This window comes from Dipodomys spectabilis, unplaced genomic scaffold (genome assembly GCF_019054845.1).
Source record: "Dipodomys spectabilis isolate Male_0828 unplaced genomic scaffold, ASM1905484v1 ptg000018l, whole genome shotgun sequence".
Classification (NCBI taxonomy): Eukaryota; Metazoa; Chordata; class Mammalia; order Rodentia; family Heteromyidae; genus Dipodomys; species Dipodomys spectabilis.
In genome coordinates, this window is record NW_024870695.1 from 18,993,426 (window position 1) to 19,013,800 (window position 20,375).

At 36.3% G+C, this 20,375-nt stretch overlaps 1 non-coding gene across 1 annotated transcript; it reads left to right on the forward strand.

The window, feature by feature from the left end:
* The first annotated feature begins 14,050 nt into the window (after nucleotides 1–14,050).
* Nucleotides 14,051–14,154, forward strand: LOC122103645. The gene has a single exon (XR_006146818.1). It is a non-coding gene; the product is annotated as a small nucleolar RNA U13 (small nucleolar RNA).
* The last annotated feature ends 6,221 nt before the right edge of the window (nucleotides 14,155–20,375 follow it).

Sequence of the window (20,375 nt, forward strand, 5' to 3'; positions counted from 1 at the left end):
TAATGTGATGAATAGCTGGTACATTAATTCCCCACTAAATGAGAAGACTTTTTGGCCCAGTTTTAAATATTTCATAATTGTCTTATAAACAATACGAAAATCCTAGTTCTGAATCTTACAGAAAAGTGAATGTTAGTCTCTACCTAAAGAAGCTTGAGATAATTGGGGATGTTATATACCAGGGCTGGAGGAGGGGGGTTAATTTTATGAGAATATATGGTAAATATGATTTTTTTCTAGAAATAATTTATCAAGATGAGAAAAGTAATTACATTTGTCATATGTGAATACCACATTAATTTGATCACATTTATTTAGTGCTATCAGTTATCACAAACCTACAGCAGAAGAAATTGGAATCTCAGAACGGAGTCCTCTAACAAAATCAGAACATGACATTAAAAACATTTTCTAGGATGCGATATGTTACCTAATGCTTCTACGAGAAACCAACACCCTAATGTGACTTCAAAGAAAACAGGAGCAGTGGGTGTGTGCCCATTGTAGATGCCCTGTCTGCCAAAGGTTTGGGGGCTGCTAATGGAGAAGGCAAAATGGAATTCCCACTCACTGTGAGGGAGAATCTTGGCTCCTGAAAGCACTCCTTTCTTTGAGTATGAAATATATTATACTTTCAAATAAGATTTAAAAATCATGAAACTTATCAAACACATTTTGTGAGAAAAACAGAGCCTTTGCAAAGGTAAGGCTTACTATCATACATTTTCTTTTATATGTAGAATAAGAACATGAAAGACCAGACTCTTAGGGAGGAGGGAAGAGGAAGCAGAAAGGAGGAGGAATGGGGAATGGGATAAGAAAGAGTCATGGGGAGTGAAGGTCATCTAAGTTGACCTTTTGCTTGTAAGGAAACCTTATAATGAACACCTCTTTGTACAATTAATATACACTAATTAATATGCACTAATCAAAAATGACACTTTTGCTGGGTGTTGGTGCTCATGCCTGTAATCCTAGCTACTCAGGAGGCTGAGATCTGAGGATCACAGTTCAAAGCCAGTGAGATTCTTGGTTTATCATTCTTTTTTAAAGAAATAAGTTTTTTATTGTGGAAATACTGTACAGAGGGGTTGCAGTTACATGAGCAAGGTAACGAGTACATTTCTTATCAAGCATTATTGCCTCCTCCTGTTTTCCCCCTACCATTCCCTCCCTCCCACCTCCTCAACTACACTCCTCCCCCCCACAATTGTAAAGTTCGTTTTTCAAGGTAACAACTTGTACACCTCATTGTTGCAGTGGATCAACCTGTATCCCTATTTAAACACTTTGTTTTTTCCCTTCCCCTCCCCAAATTATACCAAAGTTAGAGAAGATGATGTTAGTGAAATGAACCCCAAGATAGGGACACAAATGTTTTTTTCTTTCTTGCTATTGTTTCTAATGTATTTGTAAGGTACCATATGATTTTTTGTTGCTTTGTATGTCCCTCCCCCATGGTATAACCCCTGTTTTCACTGTATGTGAGACTTATTTCCAATTAACCACCAGAAAACCAGAAGTGGTGCTGTGTTTCAAGGGGTAGAGTGCTAGCCTTCAGCTAAAGAGCTGAGGGACAGCACCCAGGCCCAGAGTTCACACCCCACAATCAACCTCACCCCCAACCCCTGCCTCCCCAACCCCTCCATCCCTGCCAAAATGACACTTTCAGGTTAAGTCATTAAATAAAGTATAATTTGGAACAGGCCGTCAGGGCCTCATATCTGTAATCTTAGCTACTCAGGAAGCATGCTTAGAAGGATCATGCTTCGAAGCCAGCCCAGGCAGAAAAGTTTGCTGGACTCCATCTCCAATCCACCATCAAAAATCAGGTCAGCACAATTCACAAGCAAGCAAACCTAACTACAGAACTTGACACTGAGTCCTATCCTACTACACTATTTCTTTTAGTATAAAGGAAGAATAACAGCAAAATGAGTTTTTGTCTCATATCATAGTTCACTTAGAATTCTCTTTGAGGAAGTAGTGTCATTGATCAAAATGCATTGTACTCATCATATTACTTGTTGATTAGATCCCTGTGTACAACTAAAGTACAGTTTCCTTAAAAAAAACAACACTCATTTGTTCAACAAATATTTCTGAGGTTGTGTTTTAAGGCATCTCAGTTGAATGATCATTGATGTTTTACAGACTTCCTGACAAAATATCACAAAGGTATTTAGGATTTATGGAGAAGGGAAGTATTAGGGAAGTTTTGCAGCACGGGAGATACCTAGACAGAATGGACAATGGTGAAAACAATGCCCTAAGAATCCACTCTTCACTCTCAACCAACCTCTTCATCTTTACTGCCATTTCCTTCTTGCTAGCCCTTCAATTATATAGAAAACTTGGTGGCTTCTTTTTACTCTGTGTGTTTGTGTGTGTGTGTGTGTGTGTGTGTGTGTGTGTGTGTGTGTGTGTGTGAGAGAGAGAGAGAGAGAGAGAGAGAGAGAGAGAGAGAGAGAGAGAGAGACCAAGGCTCTTATTTAGGTATGGGATTATATGCAAGAAAAACAATGTCAGTAGCTCATGGTATCTCCCTACCCTCTTGTTGAGCCATTAGGTCATGGAAAGACAACTTATTAACTTACGTTTTGTCTATTTTACAAGCTATTTTCTCACTTCAGAATCAGACCTCAGACGAGAGACCTGCTTCTTTTTCATATTTGCAATTTTTAAATTACATATGAGTCTTTGGCTGATATCACAATTTCTTATAGATGCATCTTAAAGTAATTTCTACATATACTCTTTATAGTAAGATGTAATGATAAATTAAAATAGCTAAGACCATATTGACTAGAACAGAAGTTAGTATTTTTTAATTTTATTGTCAAGCTGATGTACAGAGGGATTATAGTTATAAAAGTAAGGTAGTGAGTACATGTCTTGCAAACTTCTTACAACCTCCCTCATTTTCCCCCTCTTTCCTTTACCCTCAACGCCCCCCGCCCCTAAGTTGTCCAGATCATTTCCAATATATTGTCTTGTGAGTATCGCTGTTACATAGGCCTCCCCTTTGTCTTTTGTCTCACCATTTTGTTGTTCACATTCCGTTTCCTAATTCAGATAAACGTATATACAATACCCAGGGTACCAAGAAGATAATATTTTTAATCAATGTTATACAGTAGGTGGTGAGTTTTAGACTGAATTTTAGAGTAAGGAACTAAATATAGCAGTTTCTGCCATAAAATTCCTATCTAGCTGTGTCCATAGTACCTATTGGCTGCAAAAGCATTATTATTCCCTTACAGAATAGTGATGGGATATATGCTTGTCTGTCCAAAATTAAATAGTGGAGATAGTTTTTATGCATAACATATTAACATTTGAGTCTAAAATCATTGAAAAGAACTTCATTCTAAATGAACTACTTTGTAGAGCCAATGAAAAATATATTAAACTTAACCAGAGATTTTCTTTTTACCCTGTTTTTTTTTTTATGACATGTTAGATAAGGAAGGGACTGTCATCCAAACAACATTTGGTCTAGAAATTATGTTTCTAAAATAAGTAACTTGATGGATTTAAAAGTATTTAGTGTCATAACAAACAATTTTTCAACTGAATTCCTTATAATTTAATTGTTTATTTGTGAATCATTAAACACATGCTGATTGACCGTGATAACAATCAAATTAACAAAACAGCTGCAAATGTTAGCTTTTAGATTTATTATGTCTCCTTGGAGCCCATTTAAATTCATACCTATTGGAGAACTGAAAGTTTGGCTCAAAGTTTGGCAATAAAAGTAGATTATGACTTTGAGGATGGTTGTTTATTTTTTTTAATGGCTGTTAAGGGCAATAGCAATACTATTTGGTGAAGACAGTGTTAGGCATATAGAATATGTGAGCAAAGTTACAGAATGCATCAGTCTGACAAAACAGGCACATTATAGCCTACTTAGAATATCCTACTTAGAGTATCCTACTTAGAGTATTTGAACATAAGATCAATGTGCCATCAAGTTTATAGTCATACAAGATTGAACAGGAAACATAGAACACAAGCATGAAATACAAAACATGGAGATAAGTTTGTAAGAGAGGAATACCTTGTAAAACAAAGAAAGAACAGCTTGATTCAAAAAAGTTACTGCACATTTTAAATTATAAAAACCTATATCAAACGTATGAATATGATGCATGTGAACCATTTCTCAGGTTTAATGCTGAAGCCTTTTTTCTTTTTGCCAGTCCTGGGGCTTGAACTCTGGGCCTGGGTGCTTTCCCTGAGATTCGTTCGCTCAACGTAAGTGCTTTACCACTTCAGTCACAGAACCACAACCAGTTCAATAGAGAACAGTGTTTCCCTTTCTCAGGGTTCATTTCAATAAGCATCATTTCATATGACCTTACACTCACTTTCGTCTCACTGTGTGAATGTTTAAAATCCTGTTTAATTAATCCAAGTTAATTATGGCTTCCATCATATAATGATATTGCCCCACTTGTAAGGAAATGGAAAGACTTGGGGAAAATTGTATTAAACAAAGTAAGCCAGACTCAAAATAAAACCCATAGGTTTCATGGTGTCCTTCATTTGTAATAATTAGTATATGTCTACAAATCTACAAGTAAACCCAATAGATAGTAAAAGACAAAACATTTACACTTGGAAAGCTTTCTTAGTAGTAGTAGTAGTACTTCATTACTCAAAAAACTATTAGCAGAGGCACATAATGGATATTATTAAAAGGTAGAAGATATTTCTGAACTAGGGAATGGTCTAAGGAAAGATGACATTTGGGAAAAGTATCAGATATTTACATATTTTATTGAATGTAGACTGTATAGAGGGAGATAGTCTGGGATATGACTGAAAGAACTATAAAGACATAATTCAGTGGCAATAGGATCTGCTGAATACTGAAAAGTAAGGGAGTAATATGAAGAGAACTCTGTATCTAAAGCACAATTCTAAGAAATTAGCTAGAACCAGTAGAGGACCAGGCTATCATGATGGAATAAATGTATACAGTTTAGAAATACAGAGAAAAAAAGCTTGAAGGATTTATTAATACATAGTCTTTTGATAGAGAGTATTCTAGGGAGACTTGAAGAGGTATTAAATACAAAGACATCATTTAAATTACAAACCCTGACTATAAACTTGAAAGTTTATAGAGACTGAAAGCTGGGTGACTTCCTCAAGATACAGAATAGGAAAACCCATCTTGCTCTAGAACCTTGGAAATCTACCAGGTGTCTTTCAGTAACAGAAAGCTTTTTTTCCATGTGCTTCAGCTATATCTTTTTTTTGCATTTGTTTATCTAATTTTCCATGAGCTTAATCTTAATGTAAACCTAATTTATTCTCTGAGGATAGAGTAAAACAGCTTGTCTCTTTTCAGAAAAAAAAAAACATGTGGTCTGAATTATTTATTTCTAACTTCTTAAGAAGCTTATAAAATGCAGTATGAAAGGTCAGGATTAATTAAGGAAAATGGTGTGAATTTCAACAGAAGAAATATATGTAAATTGGTAGAAAAACCTGCTATAGCCATTACCCTATTGATATTCAACAAAACTTGACTGAACCAAAAAGAAAAATCTTATTCTTCACAAGTTATATGTTGTGATAATGCTGATTTTGGTGTTGAAGTGAATTCAGTGTTTGAATAACATTTTTTTTTCTCACAAGTGCCTCTCACTGACAATTCTTTCCCTTCTGGTCAAAGATGAGGGGAATCCACTAAAAAAGTTGGAAGAACCCATAAGACAGCTTGGGTTTAGGGGAATGGCAGGGTTATGAATGTAGCAGCCTTGCCACAAAGTTCCCATAGTCTCCAGACAATGCAACTTTAATGACTATACCTTTTATCTTAATGGGAACTCAGATGGGCTTCCCATCCATTTAGAGGTATTTGTGCTGACTGAGGCACATTGGGTTAATGCATGTGGCAAAGACAGTGCTGATCTAGGAATCTGAAATAATGGCTCTCTGACTCTCGATTCCACAATCTAACTTCTCTTCCCTAACCGCACTTGTCCACAGCACACTTTTAACTTGGATGCATTGCAATACTGCATCTAGGTTGGAGCAATGAAAACAAACACACAAGTTAACAGTCCTCAGAGAATATATAACCAAATAGAAGGAGACAGGGCATGGAAACAAATACAGCCCAATAGACTTTAATGTGCTCTATAATAAGATATAAAGGAATAAAATGTTTTTGATCCTTCCAGTCCTTCAACCTCTGAGTCCATGACACCACTCAGCTTTTGAAGTGTTTCTTCCCTTCACGAGAGTGAATGTAAGCTCTGCGCCAGCAGGAAAAAGTGTATGCACATACTAATAGCTCAATAAAACATATGGAATAAACTTGCTGAGTATTTGCAATCCTGTGACATTGTATTGAATACTTGTTAAATGAATTTAAAATGTTCTACCTCCTATTGATCTTTAAGTACATTCTTATTCCTGGTTTTTCCATTTCCCCACATATAGAAGAGCAAAATAAACAAATGCATTGCCTTTCATAAAATACATGCATATTATTTTTCTTCACAAAAACCTTTACTTCAGATTGTCTGCTTAATGGGCTTCATGAACTCTTTTGCTGCTACTCAATTCTGCCGTTGTGGTGCAAGAAGTTTTTGGTAGGTTAACAGATGAGTGACCTGAATTGTTTTCGGTTAAAGTTATTTATTTAAGAAAAGTACTTCACAGATCTCTGATTGGAGAGGCATGTAAAACTCAATAAAGCATTTCCATAGACTTTGTTATTTATATGACAACATTATCGTGGTTTTGCCCGCTACTTTAAAAATCAAAACAGGAACTAATTTTAAGAATTTTTGTTATACCCAAGGATAGCAAGAGAATAAGGCGCTTTTTTTGAATCTTGTAGAAGTTAGACTAAAAGCTAAGGAGAATAGGCTAAAAAAGTTTCCAGGCTAGACCCAGGAAATTAAGCCCTATCTTAATAGTAGATATAGAATGCTCAGGGAATGAGAGCAGATGCCAACTCACTTTCTCTTAATTTGTATGACAATGCTATTTGGAGGGTTTCAATAAGGAGATCACTAAGTTCATTAGTGATACCCAGAAAAATAAATCAAATATCGAGTTCCAGTTCTTATTTCTGAGGCTAATATAATTCTTCCAGACTGGTAGCTGGTAGAACCTGCCTGCCTCTACTTTCTGCTTTAAAACACACTCAGATCTAGTTGTTGTTTTTTTGAGGGGGGTGTTGTTTGTTTGCTTGTTTCCTGAACACTCAAGTGTGCCATCCAGGGAGCAGATTTCACAATTTGGGAAATCTGAATTCAGGTGCAACACACTGATGGTTGGGGAAGTAGCTCTTCAACTATAGAATAAGAATAGAGAAATTCTCTAATAGAGACTTAAATGAAATAATGAAATAAATAAAATCATCAAGTGCCTTAGATTTTGGAGTTACTCAATACCGGCTACCTCTCCTTAGTGCTACTTATTAAAAAAAAGCCTGTAATTGGTTGTGTCTCGTTCTAGATCCTGCTCCTGAACACAAAAAACTAGCAAGGCAGCACTTGGTAAACTCCTGTTGTCAACCAATGCTTGTACCCTGCTATTTTCTTGCTGCTCTGGGTCCAAGGGGAACTAAAAATGAATTACAGAGAACCACAGTATAATTTTCTTAGATAAGCAAAACAGATAACCCAAGAAAAATATCAATGGCATACATATTATTAGATCAGTTGATGTTTTCTAGATACCACCCTAAGTGATGTATTTATTACCTCACTTTATTAGTAGCAAGATGGCATGTCAAAACCAGTGTTAGTACTGGCATTATTCCAGCATTAAAGAAAAATCTGAAGTTTAAATACACCTCGAACTTGACTCTAATATAATACATAATGGAGTACCCCATGGAAAAAAGTTACATTTCAATCAACTCATTCATCATTCCATCATAAGAGACATTTGTACATGTAACTTTTAATAGGAACCTATTTCTATCATCTATCTGCCTTTATTCACCTAGAAAATACATAAATTCTATATATGCTTATCTTAACGTAAGCTATATATATGTTTTATAAATGTATGAATACATGTATGTATCTATCTTTACAGAGATAGATATTATAGGTACAGATATATCATAGATTATAGATAGATGTCATCTATTATTTTACTCTAAATAACAATTAGCATCCAACAGGCTCTTTCCAAAGAAAGATTGCATGTAAATGTAAATGCAGCTCACAATTACTGAGCCTAAAATGTATTTCTAAAATGTTATTTAATTTCTTCCTTACCTTAATATTGATATTTTATTTTAATATGCTAGATGATGCTATTTTAGTGCCTTGAAGAGCTGTAAGATTTCTCTCCTCACTTTGGCTATGCTCAGAGGAATATGGAAAGCTTTATAAATCTCAACTCATCATCAATTCACACATATACATATATAACCCCGCCCCCCTCCACCATGTGGATATGTCAAGAATTATGTAATTTAATGCTATCAAATGTCAGGTAGAATAATCATTTCAGAGCAAAAAGAAAACAATCATTTATTTTTGTTGATAATTTTGCTTTAATGTAAACATCAGTTCAAGCTTGATAATAAATGGCAATGGACAGGTCTCCTTCCATTTTGAGAATACCATCAAAACTGGTTGGGTTTATGTTTCTGCTGGTTTACAACCCTGACTTCCTACCCAAATCATGTTGATTTCCTCTTCATGAAATAGCTCCCTGTGAATGATTTTCAAAAATTACTAGGCTCAAATTGGATTGTGACTACTAAAATTTGATGATAGACTCATAATGTTGAAGAAAAGCATGTGTTAAGAAGACTAAGCTAATTGTTGTGGAAATCTGTTGGTCCAAATGCAGAGTTTGGTACCCTATCTCTTAGATCTAGACAAAGTAAATGTAATTTTGCCAATCTTCTCTTCTCCAGTGAAATTATGTTTGTCATTTAAACTATTGGACATAATGGCATGGTCTCAGGAACACTCATCGTCCTCAGAATTAGGTTGAATAAATCAGCAGTTTACAGAGTTTGCAGGTCTCACTGCTTCATAGTAGAGTGTGATAGATCTGGAGAAAGCATAGTGACTTGGGCAGCTTGTCATACAATAAAGCATGGAAAAAGAATGTTAATCATCCCAGGAGAATTTAGCCCTAAGAAAAATAAATGTTTTGAGGTTTCTGAAGGCCCAGAGCAAAGTAATATACATTCAGTGAATCAAACATGATTATTATACAATCAACTATGATTGTATAATAATATGAACCTATAAGTTTATTCCTTGTGGAAGAATGATAAAGTGATAGTTTTCAACATAATCTGCCATCTGGCCCTAAAATATAAAATGCTCCTAGAAAAAAATTAGTTAAATAAGAAAACTCATTATTTATTCATGGAAATGTTAATATTTACAATGTTTTAAAATTTTAACATCCCAGAATTTTAAGAATAATTGTATACGCTAACACTGTAACGGATTACAAACAAAATTCACAGAAGAGGCTAATAGACATGGGAAATTATCTGCAATATTTTTAGTCATCAAGGAAATACAAATTCAACCAGAAATATGATTTTGTTTTTCATCTATCATGTACCAAGTATCTGTACGGTAGATAAGAGAACACACTGATGATGAAATGGTTGAATGTCTTCTCACATTTTCCTACTAAAAATGCAATGTATTCTACTTCATAAGGCAAAAATCTATTAAATTTGAGTTATTATTTATCTCACCACCGTAAAAAATGATCAAAAACGATTGTGTAACAAACAGACTAGAGGAGGATATTCTTAGGGAAGGGGAGGAACCCAAAGCTGTAACTCCTCAACACATCTAAAATACCATTTATCAAAATAAATTCTATGCATTTAATCACAATCAAAGAACCTCGGGGAAAGGAGGGAGGGAGGGGATGGTAGGGGGAAAACAATGGAGGGGGTAACAATGTTCAAGAGGAAGTGTACTCATTACCTCACTCATGTAACTGTAACCCTCTGTATAGTAGCTTTACAATAAAAAAAATATATGGAATAAATAAATAAATAAATAAATTCTATGAAATGTAAACGTGATGATTTTTGTTGGTGTTGGTGCTGTTGTTGTTTGGTTTTGTTCACTTGTTTGTTTGTCTTTTAGGGAGGACAAAATGGGGACACAGAAGGAAAGGAGGAAGGGTGAATTAACATACTCATAGCATTCAATGTACACTGTTTAAAACATGAACTATGTAACCTGTGGGCAGAGATGGGAGGAGGGAAACTGGAGCACAGGAAAGCAAGGGGTGAAATTGCCCAACAAAGACTGATCCTCAACATCTGACCTGTGGAATTATAACCTATCTGTACAACTCCTTAACAATAAAACTATAAAATTATATTTTAAAGGTTCATGTGAAACCATACTTGTGTTGATTTAACTGTAAAAAATTTCTAGTAGATAAGAATTATTACATGCTTAGATATTGTCTGAGGCCACATTCATTTCTCACAGCTGTAATAGAGTGTGTGCCAACGGGAAATATTGCTAAGCATACACAGTGTTCAAGAAAGACCCAACCAAAGGGAATTATATAGCAACCCAGGTCACCCATGCTATGATCAAGAAATCCTGTGCTAGACTGAGCTGATCTCACCATAGGGAGATATTTCAATACAAAGTGATTCAGTATTTTCATGTGTGTTTTCAGATATAGATTAAATACATATCTAAGTTCCATGGACTCCAGTACCATGACACATGTGTATTAGACACATCCCAGGTAAAGGACTCTACAACATCACTCACCAGAGCCTCTGAGGAATGTGAATAGTAAGAGGAATTTATAACTCATGAAAAAAATATATGTATGTGTGTGTGTATATATACTCCTACATATACACATATACACATATACATATATATATTTCTTTTTGTAAAAATATTGTACTGAGGGGTTACAGTTACATGAGTTGGGTAATGAGTACATTTCGTAGTGAGCATTGTTACCTCCTCCTTTGTTCTCCCCTACCATCACTTCCCTCCCCACTTCCCTAACTCCTCCCCCCTCACAATGTAAAGTTCATTTTCTTTTTTATGCACTTTTTATTGTTAAAAAAACTGTACAGAGGGGTTAAAGTTACATGAGCAAGGTAATGAGTACATTTCATAGCAAGCATTGTTACCTCCTCCTTTGTTTTCCCCTACCATCCCTTCCTTCCCACCACCACACCTACACTCCCACCCCCTCCCATTTTCAACATAGTGTCCTGTACATCTCATCATCACAATGGGTCAATTTGCATCCCCACTTAAGCATTCTGCTATATCCCTTCTCCTCCCCAAATTACAAAATTGTATATATATAAGATGCAGAACACTGAAGACTTAAAGAGAAACTTCTCTGAAGAGGAAATAAGAATAGTCAATAGACACATGAAGAAATGCTGCTCAACTTCTCTAGCCATAAAAGAAATGAAAATCAAGACAATGGTGAGATTCCATTTCACCCCAGTCAGAATGTCTATAATCCAGAAATCTAGTAACAACAGATGCTGGAGGGGATGTGGCCAAAAGGGAAGCTTACTGCATTGTTGGTGGGAGTGTAAACTTGTTCAACCACTCTGGAAAGCAGTATGGAGTTTCCTCAAAAGACTCCACATATATATATATATATATATATATATATACATATATATATATATATACTAAAGTTATTTCTTTAATAATTACTTTAGCATTTAAGTGTATATGCTTACAGGCTCACTGATTTTAAGTTTGATCCACTGATGAATTTGCTGTGAATGGGCCCAAGGTCTAATTAATGACTTACAATAACACCTTCTGACTATATAAAACATTTATATAACAAGACACACAAAGGTGACCAAAGTAGAACTACTCAACAATCGCTCTTGTACTTCATGGATGATAATTTCAAACTTTAATCTTCAAATATAAACATTTGCTTTTACCTGATAACTTGTCATTTTTATACCAAAAACAAAAACCAACAAACATTATTCCTGAGTTTCCAGGATGCCAAATCAACTTCCAATCCAATGAATAATTTAGTACAATATTTAATTAGTAATTTCTTAATGCCAACGTTAGTTTTACTCAACGTAATAAACTGTGATTCAAGGTGTTGCTTCTAATTGTCCTGACAGAAACATGTGGAATGATAGTTAAGGCAGACAATCTCTCATCTATTTACAAGACAGTAAACAAGAGGTATCATATCAATTATTCTGCAAGCATGGGCAACAACGCTTGCCTAAATACACACAAAGCAATGAAATCTCACAGTTTCTGCCTAAGATTTGATCAAAGAGGCAGGAGCAGTATAGAGAATACAACATGCCAAAACTCTCACAGGGGCACCTAAGCTCATAGCAAGGTGCAGAAACACACACATATGTGCTCACACATGAAGCAGCCACAGAGCAGGAATTCGGGAGATTTCCTACAATCAGGAGACTCCCTGTGCTGTGTGTGGCTTGCCAAGAATTCGGGCTCCGCACACCATGCTGCAATGATGATGCTATTCATTAGCTAGCAGGTGGCTAAGCTAATTGATTTGGGAGGCAGTGTGGTCTAATCAGAGTAGAAGATCAAGCTCTGGAGTTGGACAGCTCATCATCCATAATCAGCCTAACTATCGGTAACTCACTGGATGTCTTTGAACCACCTTTTCAACCAACAGCAGGCATCACTTTAAAAATCATTTCTTTGTAAAGTTGCCATCAATGTAAGCTTCTTCAAGACATTTTTCATTTCCTTTCTCCTTAATCGTTGCTAGTATATTAAAAGGATGAACGGAATCCAAATATGTTCTCTCCCTGTTTTTCTCTCTTTCTTTCCCAACCCTTCCATCCCCGCCCACTATCCATAATTATGTCACAGAGTCACTATTCAGGAAGAAAGCAAATCTATCTTTAATTGTCTAAGATAGTCCAGTAAGAAAGGTTCACTCATCATTGTCCTCCAATCCAGAAAAAAACTGAGATTGAGTGAAGAACTCCTCTGGCAGACAGCTCTAGGGGATCTCCTTACAGGGAAAAAGAACATTCTGGGATTATATGACTCAAATACAAGTCTTGGGTGATCCTATTAGGCACTGTCCACATTTCAGGGTCAGGACAATTAAGTAGCTGCCATTCAGGTCAATTTTGATTTTTTTTCAAGAACCATTCTCCAGAGATAAAGTCCTGCCTTTCAAAAACCCACTCAGATTCCTGAGTAAACACAACATGATACAGAGGCCTGTGCGCTCAGTGGGGAAAATCATGACCAGCCTTTGATCTCAGGGGCGCCTTCATTTAGGACAAAATACTTGGAAGATGATAAAAGAGATGAAAGAAGAAAATACCTCAGAAAATCATAGTCCGGCCAGTGAAGTTTTTCCTAAGATTTATATTTAGTTTGTATGTTTTGCTGAAAAAAAAATACTGCATACAAAATCCTGAACTGTGTTATACATATCCATGGTATTTAGAGATTGTGGCACCATCTCTGTCTCTGTCTCCTCTTCTCTCTCCATCTCTCTTTCTCATTTACCACATCTCTCTTCCTTGACCTCGTCACTCCCTCCTCGTTTGGGGATTTCAGATTTCACATTAAATTGCTAAACCATCAAGTAAGCTCCATTCTATTTGGGAGATATGTCTGTCCTGATCACCTAACTTTAAAGTCTGATCTACCTGGTCTTAGGAAACCTTTATTTTCTCTGTCACGGTTCATTACAGAATATGTTCACTGCCTTTTCCTTTTTCTTACCATCCTATGGTGCTCAAATCCCACAATAATAAAGTTTCAATTAATATATATATATAAACGGTGTGTATATATGCATACATATACATTTATATACATACATGCACATACATAGAAAAATGTAGGTGTGCGTGTAACCACTGTTTATGCTTGCAGATATCTATCATGAGTTTCTTATACTCTCTTAATTTTAGTACCTCCGGTGTTTCTAGAATGAACATAGTGAACAAGAGGAAGTAATTGGAAATTTATATAAAGTTCATATATATATATATACATATATATATATATCATTCACAAAGTAAATATAGGTCCTTTTCTGGTACATCAGCATGATGCCTGGATTCTCACGAATTTGTATGATATGTGCCTCCCTCAAATCTTGTTATGGCTTGGGCATATTACTCATCTCATGTGAAAATAAATAATAAATAAATAATTCTTTGTTCATAAAAATGAATGAATTGCTAATACCAAATATAACCTGTCTTGAAATTATTAAATGAAAGAAGCCAGGAACAAAAAGCCATCTATGTTTTAATGAGATAAACATGATTCTTCTGATGAAGTTTTAAAGGCAAACAACTACACGCACTCCTTTGGAATGCTCAAATTACACATTAGGTGGCAGTTTGTTCATCCTGGGTAGGTTCTTATTTGCAAGAAGTGTACCTTGTCCATTATTGAAACTGTTCTGCTAGCACTCTACTAGACGTTTTCAAGTTACTGATTGAGTTTTGCATTAACCTTAGGGAAGTAAAGCCATGAACTTTAAAGGTCATATCAATTCAAATGATGACTTCAGGATTGCATATGTGAAATGCCTCCTTTTCTCCCTTCCCAATACCCTACCCTCAATCAACTGAAACTACAGTCATGGATAAATCAATTCCATTCTTCTTTCCGGTTTTCCCTATTGTTTATTGCTTTAGTCTTGTTAAACAAAATACATATAATGTTAAGTAATTGTGCAATATGACATATCAGAAAAAAGTAGCCAGCTTATTTCTAACACACTTGGTTAATAAGTGTTCCTTTTTGCTGTAGAGGCTGACAGACACCTGGGTTACCAGGCAACCACCCCCATTTCTTATAAACAACAAGCACAGTGAGGCATATCACACACTGAAGAGGTATCAATACAGTGCCTCTCCACCAGGACGAATAAAGATTTACAAGTGACAGTGAGAAAAGCTTGCCAAAACAGGTGGATGAGGGGGCCGGGGCCCAGGAAAATCAACACAGCATCTGGCAGGCAACCGTAAGAAATGATTAAGAATCTGCCCTCACTCTATCTGAAAAACCATAAACCATATTGGGTCCACACAGCGCAGAGCTCAACTCTTCACATCATGGCAGTCTGTGAGTACTGCTAGCTGTGAGCGGCATCCCCACTGAGCAGCTGTGAATTCTCTCCCCGTCAGCATGAATATGTGATTGGCATTGCTGAGTAGCAAGGCCTCCTGTGAAGCCACCCTGCACTCTACTCTGATGATTAAATGAAACGGGGTGTACGTTTGGAAACATGACCCATTTGTTTAGCAGAGATGCTCCAGGCACTTGTTAACTGCATAGGAGAGGAATTGTCCTCCTCCCCTGATACACAGGGTGCGCTCCCCTCAGAAATAGTCCCTTATTTTCTGTGTAAGGCGGTGTGGAGAGCCTGTAAGGCTGCAATTGTACCCAGAGGGCTGGCAATGCTCAGGAAGCAAATCACTGGAATCCATGAAGATTCTCAAGAAAGCATCAGGTAATGTATTTAGGTGGAGTCAGTTTCCCACCACTTAGTTTTCAAAGATAAGAATTCAGTATGAAAGGGCATGATGGGGGATGCCTCTATTCTCTCAGGTACTCAGGAGATGGAGCCTCAATAGATGCTCTTCTGATCTTTGAGAAACGTGGAATATTAATAAGGGTAAGAAGCTAGGGATATTTCTGTGGCTTTCCTGAGCTGTGCTCTAGACAAGTTCCGCATGAGTAGTCAATTCTTTAATCAAACACATCTCCCAAGAGCCTGAATAACCACTGGGCTGTTACATTTTCTGTGTTGACCCATCTCATCAATTCTTCTAATGACCCCCTTTTACATGGCTCTATCTTTTGTTTTACATATTCATTGTGGTAGAGAACACAACTACATAACAGCCCTAAATGAATTTGTCTTAAGATATACATGTTTTGAAAAGAACTTATCCTAAGGAAATAAAAAACTCTGTACTTATATCAAAAGATATTATTTATAATCTTAAAAATGGACTGAGAACCAGGTACATGTGACTCATAATACTAGTAACTCAGGAGGCTGAGATCTGAGAATCACTGTTCAAAGCCAGCCTAGGCAGGCTTATCTATGAGAATATCTCCATTTAAACAACCCCTAACCATTCCCCACCAAAAAAAAAGCCAGAAGTGGAGCTGTAGCTTTTTAAAGTGGTAGAACACTAGGCCTGAACAGCAATAACAACAAAAAACTCAAGCACTGAGTTTAAACCCCAGGACAGGCACCAAACATTAAAAATAAGCAAATATAAATAACCACATACAGCAGAGATAGGACTGAGTAAGACAGAGACATCAGTGGCTCTCTACTGTAATCACAGCTAGTTAGGAGGCTGAGATTGAGAGGATTATATTCAAAGCTTGCCAGGTGGGAAATTTTTCCATGTCCCAGAGCAAAACTAGGTATAGTGCTATGTGCCCATCATCCCAGCAATGACCAGCAGTATATATTACACAGATAGGCAGGTGCAGCTCTGGCATGCACACAAATGGAAAGGGAGCTCCTACTCCAAAAAAAAAATATCTAGCGAAAAATCAGGCTGGGGGCATGGCTCAGGGGATAGCATGCCAACCTAGCAATGCATAAGGTTGTGTGTTCAAAAACCATATAATCACACAAAAACCCATAACTGAGAAAAGAATGTGTTACAGATGGAAATAACTCATTATGGTATGATGTAGCTATACAATGAAATATTAAGTATTCACTAACAGTCACCTTCTCAGGCAATATTAATAATACTTGCAGAAAGAATTTTGTCTGCATACGAAGGCAAAAATAGCAAAATAGATGTCAAAACACGTGCACAAAAATAGTGTGATAATCTCTGGTTGGTTGTCAATGGTTCTCCTAAAAATCACCTTATTTTTGTTTTTTTATAACATGCATTATTTTAAAAAAAAACTATAAACCCTGAAGTGCAATGCACAAAAATAAAAATGAGAGCACCTTCTTTGGAATATGGTGATAACAGCTGATGTGTCCCTGTACTTCTCCTGAAGACAAACTCTAAAATTCATTTTCTTGGGCAATGCAACATTTGACACTGTAGAAATTGCAGGGCTGAAAACTTGCAAGTCGGGACAACAAGTAATTTGTCTCAACTTTACCTTTCTCTGTACAAATGATGACCAGAACCTTTGCAGGGCTTCTTATTCTTTGATCCAGATGTTCTACCCAAGGTTGATGCCATATATAGGTCAGCTATACACTCAACAGTCTATTTTGTAGATTGCATGTTTTATTTATGGTTATCATTTTAGATGCTATTGCTCCCATCCTTCAGTCGAGTCCCTGCCAGAATGTTATTTTAAAAATAACAAAATAGTGTGAACCACAGCGATTGTCGTTAGGATACTTTTCCTTCACATAACTGACACTGTTGACAGGAAGTGAGAATGTTGACTTGGCCTGAGGTTTCATATAAATAAAATCTACATGACTCAGGGTTTCTTTTTTTTTTAATTACTGAACTTTGCCTGCAGTAGAATTCTTTGTTACCTCAGCCTCTGTAGGAAGACGCTGACACAGGTGCCAGCCTGTGCCAAATATTCAATTAACTATGTATCAAGGTGACCCTCCTGTCCCAGTGGGTACCAAGGATGAAAATTAAAAAGAATTCCATTATTTCTCCAGATGAATGTATTAGATAACCTTGCCAGCCATCAAGGCATATCTGACTTTATAATAATTAATCTGTGATTTTTTTTTGTTTGCAAGACCCAACCCCTCATCCGGGTCTACGGATGCAAGCTACAAAATGTAACAATGCTAATATTCTGATGCTTTGGAGTTCACTGAAGTAACTGTATGTGCCTTGGTTCTTAATTCTTAGTGCTTAAGATAAGTGATGTTTTTGTCTCGATTTTATGGATAATAAAAATTGAGATTTAATATATTGAAAGGCTCACCCGAGGTTACTAGAGAATGGATGGAATTGGTATTCAAACTGTAATCTGTTAGCTATTTTGGAGATGGAGTTTGCTTGCTGCTACAGGGTAATGATCGTTAATTTCTGTGGTTCGCCTCACTTTACAGTTGCTAATTAATGAAAATCAACAAATGACACGTTTGTCTGCAATAGCTTATAATTGAAACCCTGACCCTGTTAATTACATACTTCTCCTGGTCTACATTTTGTCCTTTATAGAAACCAGCATTTGACATATTTCTTTCCTGTATCACAGGTATTTATCTTGGATTGTGTTTCTGGAAAAGAAAGTCTCAAAACTACCTTCACTCATTGTACCTCATCTTTTGCTGAAAACTCAATGGCATTCCCACCTCTCCTTCCTGGTTCTTCAGAAAGGACAGCCATGTTGAGAAAATAATTTCTCGTCAGTCAAGTCTGCCTTCTCTGAGCTGTTCTATCAATTACCTAGCTTCAACTGTGTCTCTGTCTCTCTGTCTGTTTGCCTGTTATCTAGCTCTGTCTTGACTCTCTCTCTTTCTCTCTCTCCTCAATGAAAATATAGGCTTCTTTTACATTTAAATTATTTACTTCACTCTTAATCGGAGAGTAGCTGTAAGTGTTCAACAGAGGCTTTTATTGCTTTGTCACCATTCCTACTTCAACCCAGGTATGGCTTTCAACCTCTGGTTCATACAAAGCCATTGATTCAGTGCTATGACCTTCATATGGATATATTCAAATGGATATATTTTCCCTTTTTTGATGACAAAATCAATAACATATACTAATTGTAGAATATGAAATATGTTTGCATAAAATGTTTACATGATGCTCTCAGTAATTGCTTATCTTTCATTCCCTACTTTAATTAGATTTGTTAACATTGTTCAGTGAAAATTCAGGTTTTAAATTATTCTTCATCAGCCAGGCCGCCGGTGGCTCACGCCTGTAATCCTAGCTACTCAGGAGGCTGAGATCTGAGGATCGAGGCTCAAAGCCAGCCCGGGCAGGAAAGTCTGTGAGACTCTTATCTCCAATAAACCACTAGAAAACCAGAAGTGGTGCTGTGGCTCAAGCAGTAGAGCACTTGCTGAAGAGCACAGAGACAGCACCCAAGCCCAGAGTTCAAGCTCTATGACTGACCAAAAAAAGTATTTATTCTACGTTTATAACTCCCTTTTCTTAGAGAGCAGGGCTTCCATACTTTTCCTTCAGATTCAAAAATGCAGTACGATGTAAATATTAAGGACAAAGGAAGTCATATTTTAGAAAATGCAATTCTTATGTTTGACATATTTGAAATATATGAAATGGCATTTTTACTTGGCTTTAGTATTTATTTAGAAGGGTTTTTATTTTGCTTTATTCAGGTCTAATAGTTCAGTCAATATTAGGATATTCTGTTCAAAAAATGTGAACAAGATAATGTCATCTTCTCCGGGGCTCAGATTTATTTTTGTTTTTATTTTAATTAACTTTAATATCCGTAAGCAGTTATACAAAGTTCAAATCAGCAGGCCAAGGTTTTAGTACGATGCATCTCAAACAGTGTCTGTTACTCTCCTCTTTATCTGTCCCTTCGACTTACCTAGCCCCATTTTCACATATTCAGTACATTATGACTATTTTCACCCACTGTTCCTCTCTCCATTCATCTTCCCCTCTCCCCTTAAGACCCACCCCTTCAGACAAGACATGTTTCTGCTTCCTGGAACTTATTTTGTTAAATGGTCTTGCTAATTGTTCAAATTCACTTTTTGTAAAAGAATACATAATGAATGTTGTAGTCAATGTACAATAATTATTAATTATATATAATTATATATTAATTATATATATAATTATATTTCCTGTCTTAGGAGGCAATCTTCAACATCTTGTTTTCTTTATTACATTATTCAAATCCTTTACAGCATCCTAAAAAAACTTTTATTAGCTTTTCTTGCACAGAACAATGGTGATAAGCTAAACACACTCCTGTAACATTTTTTATCCTGTGAAAATGTTGACTGAGTTTCAGTTCATAGGGCTAATACTCCACCATTACATGACTATGGGTCATTTTATAGAGCAGCATAAAATAATTTGAATTGCAATTGATTTTTATCTGATGTCAGTTTTACCAGACTTTTAAACAGTTGTGTTTTTTTTCTCAAGATCACTTTTTGGTGCTTCCAGTACTTTAAGCTCATGGTTGAAGTTTTTGCGGACTCTTTGATAAGGGTGATGTACTCCTATATGGATCAGATTAACTACCTCCACGGTGTTTTATCTGGGGCTGTAGATGTTATTGCCAGCCTAGTTTCTCAAAAGCCTTGAGAAACTAGAGCTACCTTCTCTTCAGGCAATAAAGAGCTGAAGGTGGTTGAGAGCTATTCTCTTTTGAGAAGGGATTTGTGCTGCCAAGTGGGTCCCATACATAGCTTACATACCTAGCCTCAGA